Source organism: Haematobia irritans, chromosome 5 (genome assembly GCF_050003625.1).
Source record: "Haematobia irritans isolate KBUSLIRL chromosome 5, ASM5000362v1, whole genome shotgun sequence".
NCBI lineage: Eukaryota > Metazoa > Arthropoda > Insecta > Diptera > Muscidae > Haematobia > Haematobia irritans.
The window spans coordinates 47642037-47668186 of NC_134401.1; the positions used below are offsets into that span (position 1 = coordinate 47642037).

A 26150-nucleotide genomic window follows, 5' to 3' on the forward strand; every position below is an offset into this window, starting at 1 on the left:
GACCCTCAGATTTGGCTTGTGGAGCCTCTAACGGAAGCATATTTCATCCGATCCGGCTGAAGTTTGGTATATGGTGTTTGTATATGGTCTCTAACAAACGTGCAAAAATTGGTCCACATCGGTCCATAAATATATATAGCCCCCATATAAACCGATCCCCAGATTTGGCTTGCGGAGCCTAAAAGAGAAGCAAATTTCATCCGATCCGCCTGAAATTTGGTACATGGTGTTGGTATATGGTCTCTAACAACCATGCGAAAATTGGTCCATATCGGACCATAATTATATATAGCCCCCATATAAACCGATCCCCAGATTTGGCTTGTGGAGCCTCTAAGAGAAGCATATTTCATCCGATCCGGCTGAAATTTGGTACATGGTGTTGGTATATGGTCTCTAACAATCATGCAAAAATTGGTCCACATCGGTCCATAATTATATATAGCCCCCATATAAACCGATCCCCAGATTTGGCTTGCGGAGCCTCAAAGAGAAGCAAATTTCATCCGATCCATCTGAAATTTTGTACATGATGTTGGTATATGGTATCTAACAACCATGCAAAAAGTGGTCCACATCGGTCCATAAATATATATAGACCCCATATAAACCGATCTCCAGATTTGGCTTGCGAAGCCTCAAAGAGAAGCAAATTGCATCCGATCCGGCTGAAATTTGGTACATGGTGTTGGTATGTGGTCTCTAACAATCATGCAGAAATTGGTCCACATCGGTCCATAATTATATATAGCCCCCATATAAACCGATCCCCAGATTTGGCTTGCGGAGCCTCAAAGAGAAGCAAATTTCATCCGATCCATCTGAAATTTTGTACATGATGTTGGTATATCGTCTCCAACAACCATGCAAAAATTGGTCCACATCGGTTCATAATTATATATAGACCCCATATAAACCGATCTCCAGATTTGGCTTGCGAAGCCTCAAAGAGAAGCAAATTGCATCCGATCCGGCTGAAATTTGGTACATGGTATTGGTATATGGTCTCTAACAACCGTGCAAAAATTTGTCCACATCGGTCCATAATTATATATAGCGCCCACACAAACCGATCCCCAGATTTGGGTTGCGGAGCCTCAAAGAGAAACAAATTTCATCCGATCCGCCTGAAATTTGGTACATGATGTTGGTATATGGTCTCTAACAACCATGCAAAAATTGGTCCACATCGGTTCATAATTATATATAGCCCCCATATAAACCGATCCCCAGATTTGGCTTGCGAAGTCTCCAAGAGAAGCAAATTTCATCCAATCCGGTTGTAATTTGGAACATGGTGTTAGTATATGATCTTTAACAACCGTGCCAGAATTGGTCCATATCGGTCCATAATTATATACAGCCCCCATATAAAACGTTCTCCAGATTTGACCTCCGGAGCCTCTTGGAGGAGCAAAATTCATCCGATCCGGTTCAAATTAGGAACGTGGTGTTAGTATATGGTCGCTAACAACCATACCAATATTGGTCCATATCGGTTCATAATCATGGTTGCCACTAGAGCCAAAAATAATCTACCAAATTTTATTTCTATAGAAAATTTTGTCAAAATTTTATTTGTAGAGAAAATTTTGTTAAAATTTTATTCGGTTCATAATAAAATTTTCGTCATAGTCAACATTTTATTTCTATAGAAAATTTTGTTCAAATTTTATTCGGTTCATAATTATGGTTGCCACTCGAGCCAAAAATAACCTACCAAGATTTTATTTCTATAGAAAATTTTGTCAAAAGTTTATTTCTATAGAAAATTTTGTTAAAATTTTATTTCTGTAGAAAATTTTGTTCAAATTTTATTCGGTTCATAATTATGGTTGCCACTCGAGCCAAAAATAACCTACCAAGATTTTATTTCTATAGAAAATTTTGTCAAAAGTTTATTTCTATAGAAAATTTTGTTAAAATTTTATTTCTGTAGAAATTTTTGTCAAAATTTTCTTTCTATAGAAAATTTTGTCAAAATTTTTATTTCTATAGAAAATTTTGTGAAACTTTTATTTCTATAGAAAATTTTGTTAAAATTTTATTTCTATAGAAAATTTTGTCAAAATTTTATTTCTATAGAAAATTTTGTCAAAATTTTATTTCTAGAGAAAATTTTGTTAAAATTTTGTTCGGTTCATAATAAAATTTTCATCATTGTTAGAATTTTATTTCTATAGAAAATTTTGTCATAATTTTATTTCTATAGAAAATTTTGTTCAAATTTTATTCGGTTCATAATCATGGTTGCCACTCGAGCCAAAAATAATCTACCAAGATTTTATTTCTATAGAAAATTTTGTCAAAAGTTTATTTCTATAGACAATTTTGTTAAAATTTTATTTCTGTAGAAATTTTTGTCAAAATTTTCTTTCTATAGAAAATTTTTCAAAATTTTTATTTCTATAGAAAATTTTGTGAAAATTTTATTTCTATAGAAAATTTTGTTAAAATTTTATTTCTGTAGAAAATTTTGTAAACATTTTTTATCAAACTGAATTATATACGTATTGGATCGATCTTTTTTGATTTAATGTATACCACGTATGGACTTACATACAATTTAGAAGATGGTGTTAGGAGGTTTTAAGATACCTTTCCATCGGCAAGCGTTACCGCAACTTAAGTAATTCGATTGTGGATGGCAGTGTTTAGAAGAAGTTTCTACGCAATCCATGATGGAGGGTACATAAGCTTCGGCCTGGCCGAACTTACGGCCGTATATACTTGTTTGATTTAATATATACCACGTATGGACTTACATACAATTTAGAAGATGGTGTAAGGAGGTTTTAAGATACATTGCCATCGGCAAGCGTTACCGCAACTTAGGTCATTCGATTGTGGATGGCAGTGTTTAGAAGAAGTTTCTAAGCAATCCATGATGGAGGGTACATAAGCTTCGGCCTGGCCGAACTTACGGCCGTATATACTTGTTGAAAGCTTTTTTGGTTTGTGGCCAAGATACAAAAACTCCACAAATTTAAAGACTATTTCATTAATTTTAGGAAATTTTCAGAATTGACCCTACACACAAAAAAATTTTTTTCTGATTCAATCACGAAATTAATTGATCCAATTAATTTTTAATTGAAATGTCTTCAATCATAGAAATGATAGTATCAATTAAAAAATTAATTGAAGGCCAATTAAAAAGTTAATTGATCCAATTAAAAAATTAATTGATACTACTATTTTTATACCCTCCATCATAGGATGGGGGTATATTAACTTTGTCATTCCGTTTGTAACACATCGAAATATTGCTCTAAGACCCCATAAAGTATATATATTCTGGGTCGTGGTGAAATTCTGAGTCGATCTAAGCATGTCCGTCCGTCCGTCCGTCTGTTGAAATCACGCTAACTTCCGAACGAAACAAGCTATCGACTTGAAACTTGGCACAAGTAGTTGTTATCGATGTAGGTCGGATGGTATTGAAAATGGGCCATATCGGTCCACTTTTACGTATAGCCCCCATATAAAGGGACCCTCAGATTTGGCTTGTGGAGCCTCTAACTGAAGCATATTTCATCCGATCCGGCTGAAATTTGGTATATGGTGTTGGTATATGGTCTCTAACAACCATGCAAAAATTGGTCCACATCGGTCCATAATTATATATAGCCCCCATATAAACCGATCCCCAGATTTGGCTTGTGGAGCCTCTAAGAGAAGCATATTTCTTCCGATCCAGCTGAAATTTGGTACATGGTGTTGGTAGATGGTCTCTAACAATCATGCAAAAATTGGTCCACATCGGTCCATAATTATATATAGCCCCCATATAAACCGATCCCCAGATTTGGCTTGTGGAGCCTCTAAGAGAAGCATATTTCATCCGATCCGGCTGAAATTTGGTTCATGGTGTTGGTAGATGGTCTCTAACAATCGTGCAAAAATTGGTCCACATCGGTCCATAATTATATATAGCCCCCATATAAACCGATCCCCAGATTTGGCTTGTGGAGCCTCTAAGAGAAGCATATTTCATCCGATCCGGCTGAAATTTGGTACATGGTGTTGGTAGATGGTCTCTAACAATCATGCAAAAATTGGTGCACATCGGTCCATAATTATATATAGCCCCCATATAAACCGATCCCCAGATTTGGCTTGCGGAGCCTCAAAGAGAAGCAAATTTCATCCGATCCGGCTGAAATTTGGTACATGATGTTGGTATATGGTCTCTAATAACCATGCAAAAATTGGTCCACATCGGTTCATAATTATATATAGCCCCCATATAAGCCGATCCCCAGATTTGGCTTGCGAAGTCTCCAAGAGAAGCAAATTTCACCCAATCCAGTTGTAATTTTGAACATGGTGTTAGTATATGATCTTTAACAACCGTGCCAGAATTGGTCCATATCGTTCCATAATTATATATAGCCCCCATATAAAACGTTCTCCAGATTTGACCTCCGGAGCCTCTTGGAGGAGCAAAATTCATCCGATCCGGTTCAAATTAGGAACGTAGTGTTAGTATATGGTCGCTAACAACCATACAACAATTGGTCCAATCACTCAAAAATTGGTCCATATCGGTTCATAACCATGGTTGCCACTAGAGCCAAAATTAATCTACCAAAATTTTATTTATATAGAAAATTTTGTCAAAATTTTATTTCTATAGAAAATTTTGTCAAAATTTTATTTCTAGAGAAAATTTTGTTAAAATTTTATTCGGTTCACAATAAAATTTTCATCATTGTCAAAATTTTATTTCTATAGAAAATTTTGTTCAAATTTTATTCGGTTCATAATCATGGTTGCCACTCGAGCCAAAAATAATCTACCAAGATTTTATTTCTATAGAATATTTTGTCAAAAGTCTATTTCTATAGAAAATTTTGTTAAAATTTTATTTCTGTAGAAATTTTTATCAAAATTTTCTTTCTATAGAAAATTTTGTCAAAATTTTTATTTCTATAGAAAATTTTGTTAAAATTTTATTTCTGTAGAAAATTTTGTCAAAATTGTATGTCTACTTTGTCAAACTGAATTATATACGTATTGGATCGATCTTTTTTGATTTAATATATACCACGTATGGACTTACATACAATTTAGAAGATGGTGTTAGGAGGTTTTAAGATACCTTGCCATCGGCAAGCGTTACCTACCGCAACTTAAGTAATTCGATTGTGGATGGCAGTGTTTAGAAAAAGTTTCTACGCAATCCATGATGGAGGGTACATAAGCTTCGGCCTGGCCGAACTTACGGCCGTATATACTTGTTGTGATTGATTTTTGTTTCAATTAAAAATTTGTTGAATCAATTAAATTTTTAATTGAATATTTTTTAAAACTCAATTAAAATTTTAATTGGAAAACTTTTCGTGAAATTTTTTTGTGTGTAGCCTAACATGAAAAGATACCCATTTTTAAGTTGAATCAATTAACTATAAAGACACTGACAAAAAGACTTTGTCGACTTTTGGACAAGGAAAACAGTTTATATAAGAGAAATTCACAAATGCAATTACACACAAAAATTTTTTTTTCTGGTTCAATCACGAAATTAATTGATCCAATTAATTTTTTAATTGAAATGTCTTCAATCACAGAAATGATAGTATCAATTAATAAATTAATTGAAGGTCAATTAAAAATTAATTGATCCAATTAAAAAATTAATTGATACTATTAAAATTTGTGATTGATTTTTGTTTCAATTAAAAAATTTGTTGAATCAATTAAATTTTTAATTGAATATTTTTTAAAACTCAATTAAAATTTTAATTGGAAAAATTTTCGTGAAATTTTTTTCTGTGTATAAGCAAAATTCGCGTTCGTATTTTAGGGACATGAAATTTTTGGCTTCACGACAATATTTTTTTTTTTTTCAGTATACAAAGCAATTCACATCTACTATTTGAACTTGTAATGTATGATAATAGTAGGTTTAATGTCTACGTTAACTTTTATGAATATGAGGAAAAAACTTTACAACGAGGTGTATTTGCTGCAAAAATGCCCCGCATAATGGGGTAATCATTATTAATGTTTCAATTGAGCTTTGAAATATATGGAAACCCTTATTCTGGCAGCAAGGCTTAGATAAAAAAAATCGTTTTATCCATATTTCAATAGCAACATGCCGAAAATAAAAATAGCTAAAACGGTCATGAAAAAAGCCAGAAAAAAGCTAAAAGCTGAATGCATTTTTTTTCACGCTAAACGACTTCAAAAAACCAAATCTAGCGGGAAAATAGCTAAATTGGCAACGCTGTTTCTGAGTGTTTCAAAACTTTTCTAAGTGGTATCACCGCAATGTGGAACGCCGTTCGAATTCGTCTATAAAAAGGAGGTCCCTTGTCATTGAGCTCAATAAAACAAAAACTATAGTTTATAGGAGCCCTAGGAGTAAAATCGGAAGATCTGTCTATATGAGGGCTATACCAAACATGGACCTATATACACCATTTACGGCACATATATTTGTGGTGGCCTGCATGCAGACAATAGACGAATCTGTGCCAATTTTCAGTACCATAGTGCCATTCTGGATGGCTGTATCGTGATTACAGACAGACAGACAGACGGACATAGTTATATCGTCTTAGAATTTCTCCCTGATCAAGAATATATATACATTATATAGTCGGAAATCAATATTTCGATATGTTACAAACAGAATGGCAAACTTATAATACCATTCTATGGTAATGGGAGTATTTTTTTAGCAATGGCAATTTTATAAGGATATGAGCTAGATCTAGCCAATTGTGGATTTTGAGACAATATTTGGCCGAATCGGGCGACATTTACACAAGTCGAAGCCTTATCTAAATATCAACCATTCTGTGGAAAAATCTGGCATTACAGGGTGTATGATTGACTACAATTCACATATTGTCATCTAATTTAAATGGATATAATAGTATAATTGGTGGGACAGACATCTGGGATATGTCTGAACGGAGCCTTAAATAACGGGCTGCCACTATGCCTAACCTAACTTACCCTAACGTAACGCAAACTTAATGAAAGAATTAAACCAAATTTCCTTTAAATAAGGTTTTGTTTATTTAAAATATAGCAGTATGATTCAATTCGCTGTTCCAGGTTTATAGAATTTCGCCTATGCCAATTATAGCGCCATTCTTATTTGCTGCTCTTAATCTCCAGGTGTTTACTTATTTACTATATATTACAGTAAAAACCATATAATTAAGAAACCATAATAAATTAATATCTATATTAGATATGAATATCATTAATTGAGTTTAACTTACTATTATGACAAGAACAAATTCGCCAGAGGCAGTTTACAATGGAGCACATTCAATTAAATGCAATTTGAATATTCAAATGGTGAGACTTGACTTTGACATCACCATCTGTTGCGTTGCGTTGCTTACGTTCATGTATGGCTTAGCTGAACTTGATTGGATTTTGTGTTTCCACACTCTGAGTGTTATCGACACCAAATGAAATGAATAAAAATGCAATTAAGAAGTGTGTCCACATTGCCACAAAAGTCGTAATCACATTTCTTTAATTCACAAAGAAGTGATAAAGTTCAGTTTCAAGACCACAAAGCAATGATAATTCTAATTTTACGAATGGGTTTCATTTAAATTACAAAATACTATTCTCTCACATTAAGTAATAATCGCTAGTGACCACGGTCATGTGGTTAGTAAATATTTCACAAAAATAATTCTAGTGTGTGAAGTCCCACACTCTGTGGAATCATCCGAAATATGAAATTAATTAAATAACCACAAACTCTATTCTTTCAGACCAAATTTGGTTGTCGAAGGAATGTAACGTCTTTTTTGAAAAAGGATAGACCAAAAAAGTAAATACGGGCTTAAATTCGGCCGGACCGATTCTTAAATATTTATTTAACTTCTATAGAAAATTTTGCCAAAATTTTTTATTTATATAGAAAAGGTTGTAAAAATTTTAAATCTATAGAAAATTTTGTCAAAATTTTATTTCTATCAAAAATTTTGTCGAAATTTTTACTTCTAGAGACAATTTTATCAAATTTTATTCCTAGGTTAGGTTAGGTTATGTGGCAGCCCGATGTATCAGGCTCACTTAGACTATTCAGTCCATTGTGATACCACAGTGGTGAACTTCTCTCTTATCACTGAGTGCTGCCCGATTCCATGTTAAGCTCAATGACAAGGGACCTACTTTTTATAGCCGAGTCCGAACGGCGTTCCACATTCCAGTGAAACCACTTAGGGAAGCTTTGAAACCCTCAGAAATGTCACCAGCACTACTGAGGTGGGATAATCCACCACTGAAAAACTTTTTGGTGTTCGGTCGTAGCAGGAATCGAAATCACGACCTTGTGTATGCAAGGCGGGCATGCTAACCATTGCACCACGGTGGCTCCCAATTTTATTCCTAGAGAATATTTTGTCAAAATTTTATTTCTATACTAAATTTTGTCAAAACTTTATTTTTATAAAAAATTTTGTCAAAACTTTATTTTTATAGAAAATGTTCTCAAAATCTTATTTCTATAAAAAATTTTCTCAAAATTTTATTTCAATCGAAAATATTGTCGAAATTTTTACTTCTAGAGAAAATTTTGTCAAACTATAGAAAATTTTCTCAAAACTCTATTTCTATAGAATATGTCAAAATTGTACTTCTATAGATTTTTTTTTTCAAAATTTTATTTCTATAAACAATTTTGTCGAAATTTTTACATCTAGAAAAAATGTTGTCAAAATTCTATTTCTAGAGAAAATTTTGTCAAAATTATATTTCTACAGAAATTTTTGTCACAATTTTATTTCTATAAAAAATTTTGTCAAAACGTTTACATCTAGAGAAATTTTTGTCAAAATTTTATTTCTAGAGAAATTTTTGTCAAAATTGTATTTCTAGAGAAAATTTTGTCAAAATTGTATTTCGAGAGAAAATGTTGTCAACATTTTATTTTTATAGAAAAATTTTTCAAACTTTTATTTTTATAGAAATTTTTTTCAAAATTTTTATTTATATCGAAAACTTTCTCAATATTTTATTTCTGTAGAAAAATTTTTCTCAACATTTTATTTCTATAGAAAATTTTCTCAATATTTTATCTCTATAGAAAATTTTCTCAAAATTTTATTTCTATAAAAAATGTGCACGAAATTTTTACATCTAGAGAAAATTTTCTCCAAGTTTTTAGTTCTATAAGAAAATTTTGTCAAAATTTTATTTTCAAAACTTTATTTCCATAGAAAATTTTCTCAAAATTTTATTTCTATAGAAAATGTTGTCAAAATTTTATTTTTATAGAAAATTTCGTCAACGTTTTATTTCTATAGAAAATTTTGTAAAAAATTTTATTTCTGTAGAAAATTTTGTCAAAACTTTATTTTTATAGAAAATTTTGTCAAAATTTTATTTCTAAAAAAAATTTTCTCCTAGAAACTTCTACGAAAGACTGTCACTGAATCAGATGAATTTTGGTCTTACAAGAGGCTCCGGAGGTCAAATCTGGTGATCGGTTTATATGGGGACTATATATAATTATGGACCGATGTGGACCACTTTTTGCATGGTCATTAGAGACCATATACTAACACCATGTACCAAACTTCAGCTGGATAGGATGAAATTTGCTTCTCTTAGAGGCTCCACAAGCCAAATCGTGGGATCGGTTTATATGGGGGCTATATATATTTATTGACCGATGTGGACCAATTTTTGAATAGTTGTTAGAGACCATATACTTACATTATGTACCAAATTTTAGCCGGATCGGATGAAATTTTGAGGCTACGCAAGCCAAATCGGGGGATCGGTTTATATGGGGGCTATATAAAATTATGTATCGATGTGTACCAATTTTTGCATGGATGTTATAGATCATAAGCTGACACCATGTACCAAATTTCAGTCGGATCGGATGAAATGTGCTTCTCTTAGAGGCTCCACAAGCCAAATCTGGGGATCAGTTTATATGGGGGCTATATATAATTATGGACCGATGTGGACCAATTTTTGCATGGTTGTTAGATACTATATACTAATATCATGTACCAAATTTCAGCAGGATCGGATGAAATTTGCTTCTCTTAGAGGCTCCGCAAGCCAAATTTAGGGGTCCGTTTATATGGGGGCTACACGTAAAAGTGGGCCGATATGACCCATTTGCAATACCATTCGACCTACATCAATAACAACTAATTGTGCCAAGTTTCAAGTCGATAGCTTGTTTCGTTCGGAAGTTAGCGTTATTTCAACAGACGGACGGACATGCTCAGATTGACTCAGAATTTCACCAAGATCCAGAATACATATACTTTTTGGGGTCTTAGAGCAATATTTCGGTGTGTTACAAACGGAATGACAATGTTAATATACCCCCATCCTATGGTGGAGGGTATAAAAAAAATATATATTTCTATAGAAAATTTTCTCAAAAATTTTTGGGAGGTTCAAGTGTAGTTCACTTTGGGTTGAGTGAATTACCCGTCTTGCAGTCTGTAGGGCTTTGCCCAAATAAATTCGACAACCATACTTTTCCTCTGTTGGTTAAGCTACTCTTGTACCCAGCAAAAAAATTTTGAAGTTCTTCCAAAGGAACAACTTTAAAATCACTTCCAGAAGATGCACTCCCAATGATGTTCTTTATTTTAACTACCCAGGAAGTTCTTTAAATTCAATTTTTTATAACATGGTTTTTTCATACTTTTGATGGATAATTTTAACTTTTTTTGTTTCAAATAGGTTAAAAACAGAATAAAAATTCCTAAAATGGTACAAATCATTTAAATTTTGTCGAAAAAAATGTTTAACCCTATCTGAAAAAATTGTGAATTTTTGAAAATATTAAAAGTTCATTAAAAGTTATAAAAAAATTATAAAAATTATTTATTTGACAAAATATCACAGAATTTTTTAATTTACATCCAAAACATTGAATTCGGATCACACCTAAAGAAGTGCTGCAAATTCAGTGCAACGGCTGTTGAAATGGAGGACTTCCGTCCTATGACAAGCCTATGTTCAATTCATCGCTTCTGCGTCAATTTTGCACCACTTCCGGATCCAAAAAGAACATTTTCAGTACTTTTTTGGCGACGCTTTTTTGCTGGGTAGTTTAGTCAACGCAATGATTTTTAAGCTGAGATCAAAACAACAAATATGATTGAAGTACAAACCAACAATAACAAAACAAAACGAATGAAGTAAGAGGAAGCACGCTTAAAATAAACCCAGCCAACTGCACTCAAATCGATGATTTGAAATTGTCAAAGGAAAAAAGAAATGTTTGTACAAAGATTTATTTCAGCAAAAGCCGACTATCATAAACCTTTTTAAGGATGGACATGCGTCCATCCAACCATCTTGCAGTCTATAGGGCTTCGCCAAAATAAATTCGACAATATTACTTTTCCTCTGATGGTTAAGCTACACTTGTAGTTTAGTCAATGCATGGTTTCAAAAACAACAATAATGATTGAAGAATAAACCAACAATAATAAAACAAAACGAATATAGAAATTTTTCTCAAAATTTTATTTCTATAGAAAATGTCAAAATTTTATCTCTATAGATAATTTTTTCAAAATTTTATTTTTATAGAAAATTTTGTACAAAGAGATTCAAGTGCAGTTCACTGTGAATTACCCGCTTTGCACGTGAGCCACCGTAGTGCAATGCATGCCCGCCTTGTATACACAGTATCGTGGATTCAAACCCAGTTTCGACCAAACACCAAAAAGTTTTTCAGCGGTAGATTATCCCACCTCAGCAAGCTGGTGACATTTCTGAGTGATTCTAAACTTCTCTACGTGGTTTCACTGCAATGTGGAACGCCGTTCGGACTCGGCTATAAAAAGGAGGTTCTTAAGCTTTTTTTTTTACTATTTTCATCTATGGATTAAACCCTTACAGACTAACAGTAATATACATATCGTTTGTTAATATATCAAGTATTTAATAATAATGTTATCTTTTTCTTTACATTGTATTTCTCTTCTGACAAATCAAGATAATAATAAAATTTATTGAATTCTTTACAAAGACGGCGAAGTGGATCGTTGTTTTCAAAGTTCGTTCGAAAGTATTCAATATGGAGCAGTTCAAAGTTGCGGGTAGGTCTAAAGGGTACATTGAATGATATGCTGTTAATAAGGAAGTCAGATTTAAATCTTCCGTTAATTAAATCAACCATAAAACAGATATTCAGCATGGTACGTCTACTTTTCAGTGTAGGTAATTTGATGAGCGATAGTCTTTCTTTGTAAGACGGCAAGGTTTGAGGTGTCCAGTTATTCCGACGTAAACAAAACAGTAAAAATTGTTTCTGAACAGATTCAATACGATTGCAATGAATTTGGTACTGTGGGTCCCAAATTACAGATCCATATTCCAGGATAGGACGCACAAGTGAAGTATATAAGTTTCTTGTAACAAATGGTTCAGAAAATTCCTTACTCCAGCGCTTGACAAATCCAAATGATCCATAGGCCTTATTTACAGTCATAGAAATGTGAGATCTAAAATTTAGCCTACGATCCAAAAGTATTCCAAGATCTTTAAAGGATTCAACAGTTTCAAGCGTTGTGCCATTCAAGTTATAATTCGTGTCGATATAATTTAATCTATAAAAAGAGATATGCTTGCATTTCCTTATGTTCAGTTCCATCATATTTGATGAGCACCATCTGTACATGCTATTCAGATCAGATTGGAGTAAAATTGGTCATCACTATTCCGAATAACCTTTATAATTTTAACATCGTCAGCATACATGAGAGTGTAACCATATTTAATGGCTGATGGAAGGTCATTTATAAATAAGCAGAACAATAGAGGGCCAAGATGACTGCCTTGTGGAACACCACAAGGCACATGTATTGATTTTGAAATAATGTTATCAAATACTACAAATTGTGTACGATTCATTAGATAACTTTCAAACCAGGATACCATTAATTCACTGAAGCCCATGCGATGCAGTTTGTACAGTAAAAGTGAATGGTTTACTTAGTCAAACGCCTTACTAAAATCAGTATAAATGACATCAGTCTGTAAACGATCTCTAAAGCCTTCATTAACCATTGTAGTCAATTCCAAGATATTTGTTATGGTCGAACAAGATTTACGGAAGCCGTGTTGTTTAGGCGATAGAAGAGAGGAGACTTGATGATTCAAACTATCAGAAATAATTTTCTCCAACAGTTTTGGAATAGCACTTAATTTAGCAATGCCTCTATAATTCGTAATATCTGACTTGCTTCAAAAAAAAAAAAAAAAGCTTAACGTAGAATCGGGCAGCACTCAGTGAGAAGATCCCCACTGTAGTATCACAATGGTCTGAATAGTCTGAGCCTAAAATATCGGGCTGCCATTATACCTAACCCAACCTTCTAGAAGCTCAAAATACCTCTAGGTGTTGAAATTCAGGCAAATTAAAATAAAAGTTGGGATGTCTAGATGCCCAAATCGATGGGTCAGTTAGTATGAGGGTATTATTAAAATCTGGTCCGATATAGACCATCTTCAAACTATACTTGCCTGCAGACCAAATACGAGTTTATAAGTTTATAAAATTTCAGCACGATAGCTTCATTATTGAAGACTGTAGCGTGATTACAACAGACAGACATGATCATATCGTCTTAGATCAAGAATATAAAATAATATGTATTTTAAATCTACAAACAGGTGTGTATCAATCCATAATTTGCAGTCTCCATATAGTCTGATGTACCAATTTCAATTCTTGTTAAAAATGGAAGAAAATCGGGTGATAAGAGCAAATTCTAGAATAATTTAATTTAATTTACTTGAAAGAAAATAAACTTATTGAATTGGTACTTTGGATCCCCTTTTCCTTTTTCAAGTTATAATAAAATGTGCACATATGTACTTAATTTAATTGACATTTTGTTTTAAATTATTGATCCAATTCTTATTTCGATTTGAGACCCTTTTCTAATAGTTAATTAACATTCTTTAGGAACGGGCGAAAACTTTCTCGTTTTTCTTCTTTTTGTTTATGTATTAAAATTTTAATTCCACATTGAAGAAGACGATATTATTGGAAATATTGGAAAAATAAATTTTTCAATTAATCAAAACTCCTCACAGGATTTCTTTAAAGGACCTCCAACCAACATAAGTTATAATTAAACAAAACTATATAATTTTGTTCTGCTTTTACTGATTCATTTTGAATTTTAGCGGCTAAGCTTAAACTTTAACGAAAACTACTACACTGAACGAAGAGCTTTCTTTGCTGAGGAACAATTTTCAGAGCTTAATAAGCATATATGGCCGTAAGTTCGGCCAGGCCGAATCTTATGTACCCTCCACCATGGATAGCGTAGAAACTTCTACGAAAGACTGTCACCCACAATCGAATTACTTGGGTTGTGGTATCTTAAATCGTTTTCTAAATTGTGAGTTAGTCCATACGTGGTATATATTAGACAAAAAATATATGTGTAGTAGAGGTGTGCACGTGACACGAAATTGTCGTGACTCACGACAATTTTCGTGATTCGTGCGTGAGTCGTGAGTCACGCTCATGACAACACCGTGAGTGTGCGTGAGCGTGATTAACAAACCAAAATGTCGTGCGTGAGCGTGAGTCACGAAAATAATATCTTCGTGAGTGTGCGTGAGTAACGAATTACACTCACGAAACTATTCCTGCTCACCACCATAAAACGCTTAAAAGTTAAATTCAATTACAATTTTAGTGACACCTGGGATGTTAAGAGTTTAATAACACTCTCGATCTTAATAATGCTCATGTTTTCAGACACTTCGGTAAGGTAAATTAATCATAAAATTATTCGTGAGTCACGATATTTTTCGTGAGTCACGATATTTTTCGTGAGTCACGGTATTTTTCGTGAGTCACGACGTTTTCGTGCGTGAGTACAAATTTTCTTTTCGTGAGTGTGCGTGAACGTGAGTCCTACCAAAAAATATCGTGCGTGAGTGTGCGTGAGTATGATTTTTCAGTCGTGAGTGTGAGTGAGCTTGAGTAAACTTTTACTCACGTGCACACCTCTAATGTGTAGGTAAGTCTACAAATAATTACGAATCGATATGGACTTTTGCACGTGTACGTAAGGAACCAGGATTGAAATATGGGGTCGCTTATATGGGGGCTATATACAATTATGAACTTGATATGGACCAATTTTTGTGTGATTGGTGATCGATTTATCTGAGGGCTATATATAACTATAGACTGATATGGACCTAGTTGGGCATGGTTGTTAACGGCCATATACTAGCACAATGTACCAAATTTCAACTGACTCGGATGAAATTTGGTACGTGGTGGTAGTATATGATATTTAACAACCATGCCAAAAGTGGTCCATATCAGTCCATAATCATATATAGCCCTCATATAAACAGATCCCGAGATTTGGTTTTGGAGCCTCTTGGAGGATACCACAACCCAAGTAATTCGATTGTGGGTGACAGTCTTTCGTAGAAGTTTCTACGCAATCCATGGTGGAGGGTACATAAGATTCGGCCTGGCCGAACTTACGGCCGTATATACTTCTTATTGGATCAATTAAGTTTTAATAAGCATGTCCGTCCGTCCGTCTGTTGAAATCACGCTAACTTCCGAACGAAACAAGCTATCGACTTGAAACTTGGCACAAGTAGTTGTTATTGATGTAGGTCAGGTGGTATTGCAAATGGGCCATAGCGGATTACTTTTACGTATATCCCCCATATAAACGGACCCCCAGATTTGGCTTGTGGAGCCTCTAAGAGAAGCATTTTTCATCCGATCTGGCTGAAATTTGGTACATGGTGGTGGTGTAAGGTCTCTAACAACCATGCCAGAATTGGTCCATATCGGTCCATAATTATATATAGCCCTTATATAAACGGATTAGCAGATTTGACCTCCGGAGCCTCTTGGAGGAGCAAAATTCATCCTATCCGGTTGAAATTTGGTACATTTCGCTAGTGTATGGCCGATAACAACCATGCCAAAATTGGTCCGTATCGATCTATATTATATATAGCCCCATATAAACCGATCCCCAATCGCAAAAAATCACAATTGCCACTCGAGCCAAAAATAATCTACCAAAAATTTATTGCCATAGAAATTGTTGTTATATTTCTATAGGAAATTTTGTCACAATTTTATTTCTATAGAAAAATTTGTCAACATTTTATGTTTTTAGGAAATTTTGTCAAAAATTTATTTCTATAGACAATTTTGTCAAAATTTTAGTTCTATAGAAAATTTATGAAGCATTTCATAGTTGGAGAGGAACAGTAAAAAATCTGACATAATCACAAATATTGTGATTATTGAATTTCTATCGTAATATCTCTCACTTTCATATCTACTAAGAGGTTTATGGTATATATGCCCCCTTTCATTAAATCAACAATTCACTATTTGCCCAATAACCAAATACCACCCTAATGTAAGCATAACTTAAATTACATTTAGAATTAATTTTTTTTGTACATATTTACACGCATTTTGGACGCTTTCTTAGGTTACATTGTTTGCATATATAAACCAAACCCTTTTCTTGGACACCAAATATTGGACACTTTCTTCAGTGCTGGTATACAAAAAAAAAACAGAAATGCATTTATGTAAATGCACTTGAAAGCAGCCCACCATCAGTACCACCACTCTCTATTTTAGACATTGAACTTTTACTGAATATGTACGAGGGCGAGTATGACATTCCAGTTAAATACAAAAAAAATCATTTCAAGCTCTAAGGCGTTCAATGTTCAGTCACAAATTCTTTTTAAGGTCTGGCTTTGATGATTTGATTTGTGGATTTGTTACCTTTTTTCAAACAGTTTTCCAAACAATCAAGAGTTAAACACCATTTGAATTTAAACACATTATAAGTGTCATTCATTTAGTGCCACTAGCGAGAAATGAAATCGAAATGGCTTTAAAAGTTTATGGTACTCGCCTATACTAGCACTAGACAAACCACGTGCTTAATGCTAAAATGCAGCACAATATCGTTACCATATTTAAAAGAAAAGGGAGAACAATCAGGAAGCTACCTTGGTGCAATGGTTTGCACGCCTACCTTTCATACAACGGGGTCATGGGTTCATTTCCAGTTTCAAGTGAACACCAAAAAGTTCAGAAGTGGACTTTTCCCTCTCAGTAATGCTGGTGACATTTCTGAGTTCTTCAAAGCTTCTCTAAATGTTTAACCCAATACGAAACGCCGTCTGGACTCGGCTATAAAAAGAAGGTCCCTCAACAATATGGTAAACATAGAATCGGGCAGCACTCATCGATAACAAAGAAATTCACCAATTTTGGTTCTAAAATGGACCAAATAATCTAATTGTGCCTAATGTAAAAGCTTCCCACCAAACCGTTGTTTCTACCCGAATTTGTTTTTTTTTTCGTTTTTCTATAGAAAACTTTGCCAAAATTTTATTTCTATAAAAAATTTTGTCATGTGTTGACATATTCTATAGAATATTTTGTCAACATTTTATATCTAAAACAAAAATTATTTCTAAAGAAAATTTCGTAAAAATTTTATTTCTAAACAACATTTTGTCAAAATTTTATTTTTATAGAGATTTTTTTTAAAAATTTCATTTTTATAGAAAATGTTGTCAAAATTTTGTAAAAATTTCATTACTACAAAAAAAATTTGTCCAAATTCTATTTCTGTAGAAAATTTTCTCAAAATTTTATTTCTATAGAATATTTTTTCAACATTTGATTCCTATAGAAGATTTTCTTAAAATGTTATGTCTATCAAAAATTTTGTCAAAATTTTTTTTCTGAAGAAAATGTTGTCAAAGGTTTATTTATATAGAAAATTTGGCACAATTTTACTTATATTGATTAATTTTGTCACAATTTTATTTCTAAAGATAATTTTGTCAAGAATTTATTTCTAAAGATAATTTTGTCAAAATTTTATTTCTGAAGATAATTTTGTCAAAATTTTATTTCTATAGAAAATTCTGTCAAAATTTTATTCCTATAGAAAATGTTGTCCAAATTTCATTCCTATAGAAAATGTTGTCCAAATTTCATTTCTATAGAAAATTTTGACCAAATGTTATTTCCATAGAAAATTTTGTCAAAATTTTATTTCTATAGAAAATTTTGTCAAAATTTTATTTCTATAGAAAATTTTGTCAAAATTTCATTTTTATAGAAAATTTTATAAAAATTTTATTTCTAGAGAAAATTTTGTCAAAATTTTATTCTTATAGAAAATTTTGTCAAAATTTCATTTCTATAGAAAATTTTGTTCAAACGGTATTTCCATAGAAAATTTTGTCAAAATTGTATTTCTATAGAACATTTTTTCAAAATTGTATTTTTATAGAAAATTTTGTCAAAATTATATTTCTATAGAAAATGTTGTCACAATTTTATTTGTATTCGTACATCTAAAAATTAACTGCATAGTTAATCCCCTTCCTTTCTCTGAATCAGTGTCAAAGTAATTAATTAAAGAGAAGTCTTTGGAATTGGATAAGCATTTTTGAAAATGGACCAAAAATATATCATAATTTCTTAAAATGCGTAAATTTTTTCGTTGATATTTTTAATTTCTATACATATGAATTTGTTTATTTTATGAATTTTAATTAAAATTATAAAGCTCTTTTTTATACACTCCACCATAGGATGGGGGTATATTAACTATGTCACTCCGTTTGTAACACATCGAAATACTGCTGTAAGACCCCATAAAGTATATATATTCTGAGTCGTGGTGAAATTCTGAGTCGATCTGAGCATGTCCGTCCGTCTGTTGAAATAACTTCCGAACGAAACAAGCTATCGACTTGAAACTTGGCACAAGTAGTTGCTATTGATGTAGGTCGGATGGTATTGCAAATGGGCCATATCGGTCCACTTTTACGTATAGCCCCCATATAAACGGACCCTCAAATTTAGCTTGCGATTGCTCTAAGAGAAGCAAATTTCATCCGATTTGGCTTGCGGAGCCTCTAAGAAAAGCAAATTTCATCCGATCCGGCTGAAATTTGGTACATGGTGTTAGTATATGGTCTCTAACAACCATGCAGAAATTAGTCCATATCGGTCCATAATTATATATAGCCCCCATATAAACCGATCTCCCGATTTGGCTTCCGGAGCCTCTAAGAGAAGCAAATTTCATCCGATGCGGCTGAAATTTGGTACATGGTGTTGGTATATGTTCTCTAATGACCATTCAAAAATTGGTCCACATCGGCCCATAATTATATATAGCCCCCATATAAACCGATCCCCAGATTTGACCTCCGGAGACTCTTAGAGGAGCAAAAGTCATCCGATCCTATTGAAATTTGGTACGTGGTGTTAGTATATGGTCTCTAACAACCATGCACGAATTGGTCTATATCGGTCCATAATTATATATAGCCCCCATATAAATCGATACCCAGATTTGTCCTCCGGAGCCTCTTGGAGGAGCAAAATTCATCCGAACCGGCTGAAATTTGGTACATGGTGTTGGTATATGTTCTCTAATGACCATACAAAAATTGGTCCACATCGGCCCATAATTATATATAGCCCCCATATAAACCGTTCCCCAGATTTGATCTCCGGAGCCTCTTGGAGGAGCACAATTCATCCGATCCGGTTGAAATTTGCAACGTAGTGTTAGTATAAGGCCGCTAATAACCATGCCAAAATTGGTCCGTATCGGTCTATAGTTATATACAGCCGATCCCCAATCACACAAAAATTGGTCCAGATCGGTTCATAATCATGGTTGCAGTCGATCCAAAAATAATCTACCAAAATTTTATTTTTATAGAAAACATTGTCAAAATGTTATTTCCATAGAAATTTTTGTCAAAATTTTATTTCTATAGAAAATTTTGTCAAAATTTTATTTCTATAGAAAATGTTTTCCAAATTTTATTTCTCTAGAACATTTTGTCACAATTTTATTTCTATAGAAAATTTTTTCCAAATTTTATTTCTATAGAAAATTTCTTCCAAATTTTACTTCTATAGAAAATGTTGTCAAAATTTTATTTTGTCAAAATTTTATTTCTATAGAAATTTTAAACTTAATTATATACGTATTTAATCGGCCTTTTTAGTTTAATATAGTCCATACGTGGTATATATTACGATGCTAGGAAGTTTTAAGATACCTTGCCATCGGCAAGTGTTACCGCAACCCAAGTAATTCGATTGTGGATGACAGTCTTCAGTAGAAGTTTCTACGCAATCCATGGTGGAGGGTACATAAGTTTTGGCCTGACCGAACTTACGGCCGTATATACTTGTTTTAATATGACCTATATATATATTTAATATCAAAATTTTATTTCTATAGAAAATTTTTTCAAAATTGTATTTCTATAGAAAATTTTGTCAAAATTTTATTTTTGTAGAAAATTTTGTCAAAATTTTATTTTTGTAGAAAATTTTGTCAAAATTTTATTTCTGTAGAAAATTTTCTCAAAATTTTATTTCTATGGAAAATTTTGCCAAAATTTTATTTCTATAGAAAATTTTGTCAAATTTGTATTTCTATAGAAAATTTTGTCAAATTTGTATTTCTTAGAAAATGTTGTCAAAATTTTGCGAAATTTTAATTTCAATAGACAATTTTGCCAATATTTTATTTCTATAGAAAAATTTATCAAAATTTTAGTTCTATAGAAAATTTTGTCCAAATTTTATTTGTAACTGGATCCAAATACTTTATTTTAAGGATTCATAAGTGATTCCGAAACAGGAAGGAAACATTTTTAATAATAATCAAAATAATTTTTTTGACAAAATTGTCTATAGAAATAGAAAATGGACCAAAAATATATCATAATTTCTTAAAATACGTAAATTTAGTCGTTGATATTTTAATTTCTATACATATGAATTTGTTTATTTTATGGATTTTAAATAAAATTATAAAGCTCTTTTTTAATATGAACAATAAATATATATTTAGTATTTTTCTTCGAGTGTGTTCTGTGTCTATTTCCATTTAGCTGTTACTAAGTCCTAGATAGATGTCATTATGCAAGATGCTGTTCTAGATTTTTTTTTTTTGTATTAGAAAAAAACATTTATGAGATGTCGACAAGTATGCCGTTCGTTCGTGGGTCATTCATTCTTAGACTGATACCCTTTGGAAACCTTTTCTAATCTTCCATAATAACCGCTGGCTCAGCTTCACATTAACGTCCACAGATTAACTGCCTCATTTCAAGTAAACATGTTGTCGACGTGAGTTTTGTTTCATTTGTTAATGATCCCCCCGTTATGGACCATAATTTTTTCTTCTGTTTTTTTCTGTTTTTTTTTTTTTTTAAGCTGATAAGCAATAGCCATTGTGAAACAGAAAAATTATTAAAATATTTTGTATGTTTTTTTATTTTAATGAATTTTGAACTTTGCCATCATCCGTCCTTCATGGAAGTGTGAGTGTTTGTTGCGGAGCAGTAATTCCACATAGAGCAGAGTGAAACTAAATTAAATCAAACGAATATTTAAAATGTACACATGAAATATTCAAATGATAATTCTCGAACGAAAAAAAAATTGATTTGCTATAAACATTTTTGAGAAGCACAACAAAAATGAACATGAAATGTTTGTTATCACCTCAGTCCATGTGAAAACCATTCCTAATCCATAGGGTCCGAAATGTCAAACACAGCCATAGTTTTTTTTATTTTATTCAGTGATATCATCAATCGTGCCGAGAGTAGCAAGGGTCTTATTTCTCAATGGAAAATATTTTTTCGTTACAAAATATTTTTGTACTCTTTCGACCATTATCACTTGCTCTGTGTGTGGTGAGATGAGTGATGTAAGGACTAAGACATTGATCACATGTGCTGAGGGTTTATGAAACCCTTAGAGACACAAAGTCTACAAGAAACCAAGTTCGGTCCAGCAAAATCTTATAATTTGAAATCAAGACTACACCACGAATAAATTTAAGGTGCACGAAGAATAAAGTTTGGTTAAATTTTAATTATTTTACAAAAGCTGATATCATACCGTTATCACCAAATAAGTAAACATATTTCGAAAAATTGAAGAAAATTTATTGGACATTATTAATTTTTTCACTTGTTAAGGTTTTGAAGGTAAATATTGGAGTTCAAATTGTAAAAAGGCCTTGAAAATCATACAAAGATCAAATTTTTGGTAAAATTTCCAAATTTTAAGAATTTCTCCACTATTTGGTGGGAAAAACGAATACAGGAAGTCTATGTACTCACTTCATGTATAATTTTCCGCTCCTTATTTAATTTAACTAACGAACACATAAAATTATTAAAGTCAAAGCAGCTTTCTATTATTGATGAACACTAATAGGGTCAAATTGGAATTAGTGCCCTGCAGGGTTTAATTTTTATAGTGTGTATGTGTGAAACACCTCAAAAAGATAGATTCAAATGGTACTTAGTTTAGAAGATAAATGCAACGTTTCTATATACGGAGATTCTAGATTTATAAAAAGCATTTATATACACAGAAAAATATCACCAAAAAATTTCCAATTAAAAAGGTGATTGAGGTTGATTTTTTTTTTTTTTTTTTCAATTAATAAATTAATTGATGCAATTAACTATTTAATCCAAATCGAAACATAAGTCAATGATTGACAATTTTTAAAATTTTAATTAAACAATAATTGATACAATCAACTTTTTAATCAAACTCGGAAGACTAAGTCAGTTAAAATAAAAAAATAAATTAAAAATAAAAAATATAACTAATAATTGTTAATCAAACTAAAAACACTAAGCCAATTCAGAAAATAAATGAACATAGTTATCTTTTTTAGTTAGGTTAGGTTAGGTTATGTGGCAGCCCGATGTATCAGGCTCACTTAGACTATTCAGTCCATTGTGATACCACAGTGGTGAACTTCCTTGTCACTTCTTAATATCTTTTTTAGTTAAAAATTTAATTGAGTTTTGCAATAAACATCAATTAAATTTTTAATTGAATAAAAAACAAGTATATATGGGACCGTGGTGCAATGGTTAGCATGCCCGCCTTGCATATACAAGGTCGTGGTTTCGATTCCTGCTTCGACCGAACACCAAAAAGTTTTTTAGCGGTGGATTACCCCACCTCAGTAATGCTGGTGACATTTCTGAGGGTTTCAAAACTTCTCTAAGGGGTTTCACTGCAATGTGGAACGCCGTTCGGACTCGGCTATAAAAAGCATGCTAACCATCCACCACGAATTACTTGGGTTGTGGTAATACTTACCGTTGGTAAGGTATCTTAAAACTTCTTAACATCGTCTTCTAAATTGTAAGTTAGTCCATACGTGGTATATATTAGACAAAAAAGGTATATATAGGTAAGTCTAGATAGCCAGAATTGAAATATGGCGGTCGCTTTAAATGGGGAGCTATATACAATTATGGACCGATATGGACCATTTTTTTTAGAAACCGTAGTTTTTAAATTGGAAATCTAGAGGTATTTTAGGACCATACAAAGGTATACCGAAAATGGTGAGTATAAGTCCATGTTTTGATATTGTATTGGTCCATGTTTTGGTTTATCTCCCAAATAGTCCGATCTCCCGATTTTACTTCTTGGGCTTCTAGAAACCATAGTTTTTATTGAATTTGCATGAAATTTTAAATCTAGAAGTATTTTAGGAACATAAAGAGGTGTGCCGAAAATGGTGAATATCGGTCCATGTGCACTGATAATGAAAATTGGTTGAAACTGAATTATAGTTTCCAGATTTTACTTCTGGTAATCATTTAAATAATGGGGGTAAAAATCTACAGATGCTAGATTTTAAATTAAGGCTTTATTTCATCGTTTTCTTGCACACGATGTTTTTGATTCCTCTAAAACTCAAACAAATATTGTTCTTATATATTGTCACCAAATCCCCCTGAAATTTCCACAGGAAACTATAATATTCGATTTATGGTGGCGGGTATTTAAAATTCGGCCCGGCCGAACTTACTGCTTTATATACTTGTTTTGTACTATTTTGTCTATTGGAAGAGTTATTATTTTATTTTTTAATATTTTTTGTACAACCTGCCACACAATTTCATTGATCCAAAAATAACTGACCGAGTTGTTAAATCGGTGACACCAAAAAAACCAACAAACTTTGAAATAAAATATCAAATGAAAGGCAGTTAATTTAAGTAGAGTTGTCATAGAGGTATATTGACACATATTCCTCATACAATTTGATGACCGTTAAGCTTGTTTAACGATCAATCTTTTTATGCCGGGACAAAACGAAAAAAAAGTAGCTGACAAACACAAAGCCAACTAGCGAAACAGAGGAATTTGAAAAGAAACAAACTGACAGCCAGAAAAATACAAGATGAGAAAGAATACGGAGAACATTGTCATCACTAGCCAAACAAGCCACTTACTTAGTAATCGAATCCGAAGAGTCACCATGATATGAGAAATATGTCATGAATAGTTATTTTCATCTAGGGCACAGTGGGGGACAATCAATAGGAATTGGAATTTGGTGTATAAAAAGATGAAGGTGGCTAGCTTGGGGTTTATAATGGACTTTTAGAGAAATTCTAGAGCGATAAAACTGTGACCCATTTCAAAAATATCGGTTCAGAATTGGAATCCCTATCTTAAAAACAACAAAATAGTAGATGGACAGACGGACAGACAGCCAGGCTAAATACACACGGGAGATGATTCGACATCCATCAGTGTATACAAAATGGGATCCATAGTTTACATTTCTGGTGGGGACACGAGGGTGATCCCATAAGTACTTGGACCAAATTTTGGAAAAAAAAATTGGGCGAAATATTTTTAATTATAACTTCATTTTAACTCCATGCTCTTGATCTTCTACAACTTATGTTTCTGCTAGGAACACGAGGGTGATCCTATAAATACTTAAACGTAATTCTCATTTTAACTCCATACACTTGGCCCTTGTTCGTAATATTTCATCCATTGTGTTCCACACCACCCCAACTATATGCGCATATTACCGTTGCTGCATTATTTTGTCTTTAGTCTTTTATTGGGTTTGCCTACAACTGACAAAGCAAAAAAAACTATCATGCTTAAGAATCGAACTTTAATGAACAACTACTGGTTTTAAGTCATCATAAGTACTAAATAGGTAAGAAAGCAACATAAATACGTAAGACAACTTAGAAAATCTGTAAATAGTTTCTTACCCCATTAGAGTTATCATCGTCATCACCACCATCAGCTATCGTAAATCTTCACTATTGGGACTTGAAGGAATTTCTGTTTCAATCCATATGGTGAAGGTATGCCGTGTGAAGAATAGATAGGGATGCCAAATGCTACGATGAGGGGAAACAATTTTTTTTGTGTTTCTGTTTTCTAGTAATTTTTCATATCGAAACCCGAATATAGTACCGAGCTTGAACGAAAAAATCGAAAAGTGGAATTAGGAATTTGAGTTGAAAGGAAAATGTTATTTAGGTCTTATGCTAAAACTTCATCAAAAGGTAAAGTTTATAAAAAAGTTATTGTCAAATAGTTAACTTTTCCACAAGTGGAAAAGCCGAAGGACTATTAATGTTAATATCAAATGAAGTCAAATCGACTAATCGACTTTTAAAGTTTGTCAAAATCGATGTATAAACTTTTTCTAGTGACCAAAATCGACTAAGAACTATGAAGATAAAAATCGTCTTTGAAATGATAGAGGAATATTATTTAGCTCTTATGCTGAAAATTTTTCAAAACGTACACTGAAAAAAATATTGTCGTGAAATCAAATATTTCATTTCTTTAAAATACGAATACAAATTTTGCTTAGCATATTTAGAAGGCGCATTTCTCTAATATAAAGTTATTTTCCTTTTCCAAAAGTCGATAAACCTTTCAATGAAGTCGTATTATCCTTATGATTAAGTGATTTCACTAAAAAAATGGGTATCATAACATGAAAGAAAAAATATTGCGTCTAAGGTCAACTTGACTTTAATAATTCAGAAAAATTCTTTAAATGTAATGAAATTGTCTTTAAATTTGTTGTCTTTTTGCATCGTGACTACAAAGCAAAAAATCGTTCAAATATAGGACATGTTTTTCAACACTTTATTTTAAAGACGTTTTTTACTTTAAACATAGCAAAATTTCTACTGAAAGTAATTTGGAAAATAAAGTTGTTGTTAACTCGTTCTTAAAGGACTTTGATAGCATAGGAAGAAAAAAAGCTGAGAAAGCG

At 32.3% G+C, this 26150-nt stretch overlaps 2 long non-coding RNA genes across 2 annotated transcripts in view; both read right to left on the bottom strand.

Annotated features, from left to right (window-relative positions):
- Nucleotides 1–25331, bottom strand: part of LOC142238007 (uncharacterized) — a 58849-nt gene extending 33518 nt beyond the window's left edge. The window contains exon 1 of the long non-coding RNA XR_012722611.1: nucleotides 25126–25331. This is a non-coding gene — a long non-coding RNA (uncharacterized LOC142238007). The remainder of the gene's footprint in view (nucleotides 1–25125) is intronic.
- LOC142238480 (uncharacterized) lies at nucleotides 7012–7410 on the bottom strand. The gene is made up of 2 exons (XR_012722733.1): nucleotides 7245–7410; nucleotides 7012–7152 (listed from the first exon to the last, which is right to left on the bottom strand). It is a non-coding gene; the product is annotated as an uncharacterized LOC142238480 (long non-coding RNA).
- Nucleotides 25332–26150: the final 819 nt, after the last annotated feature.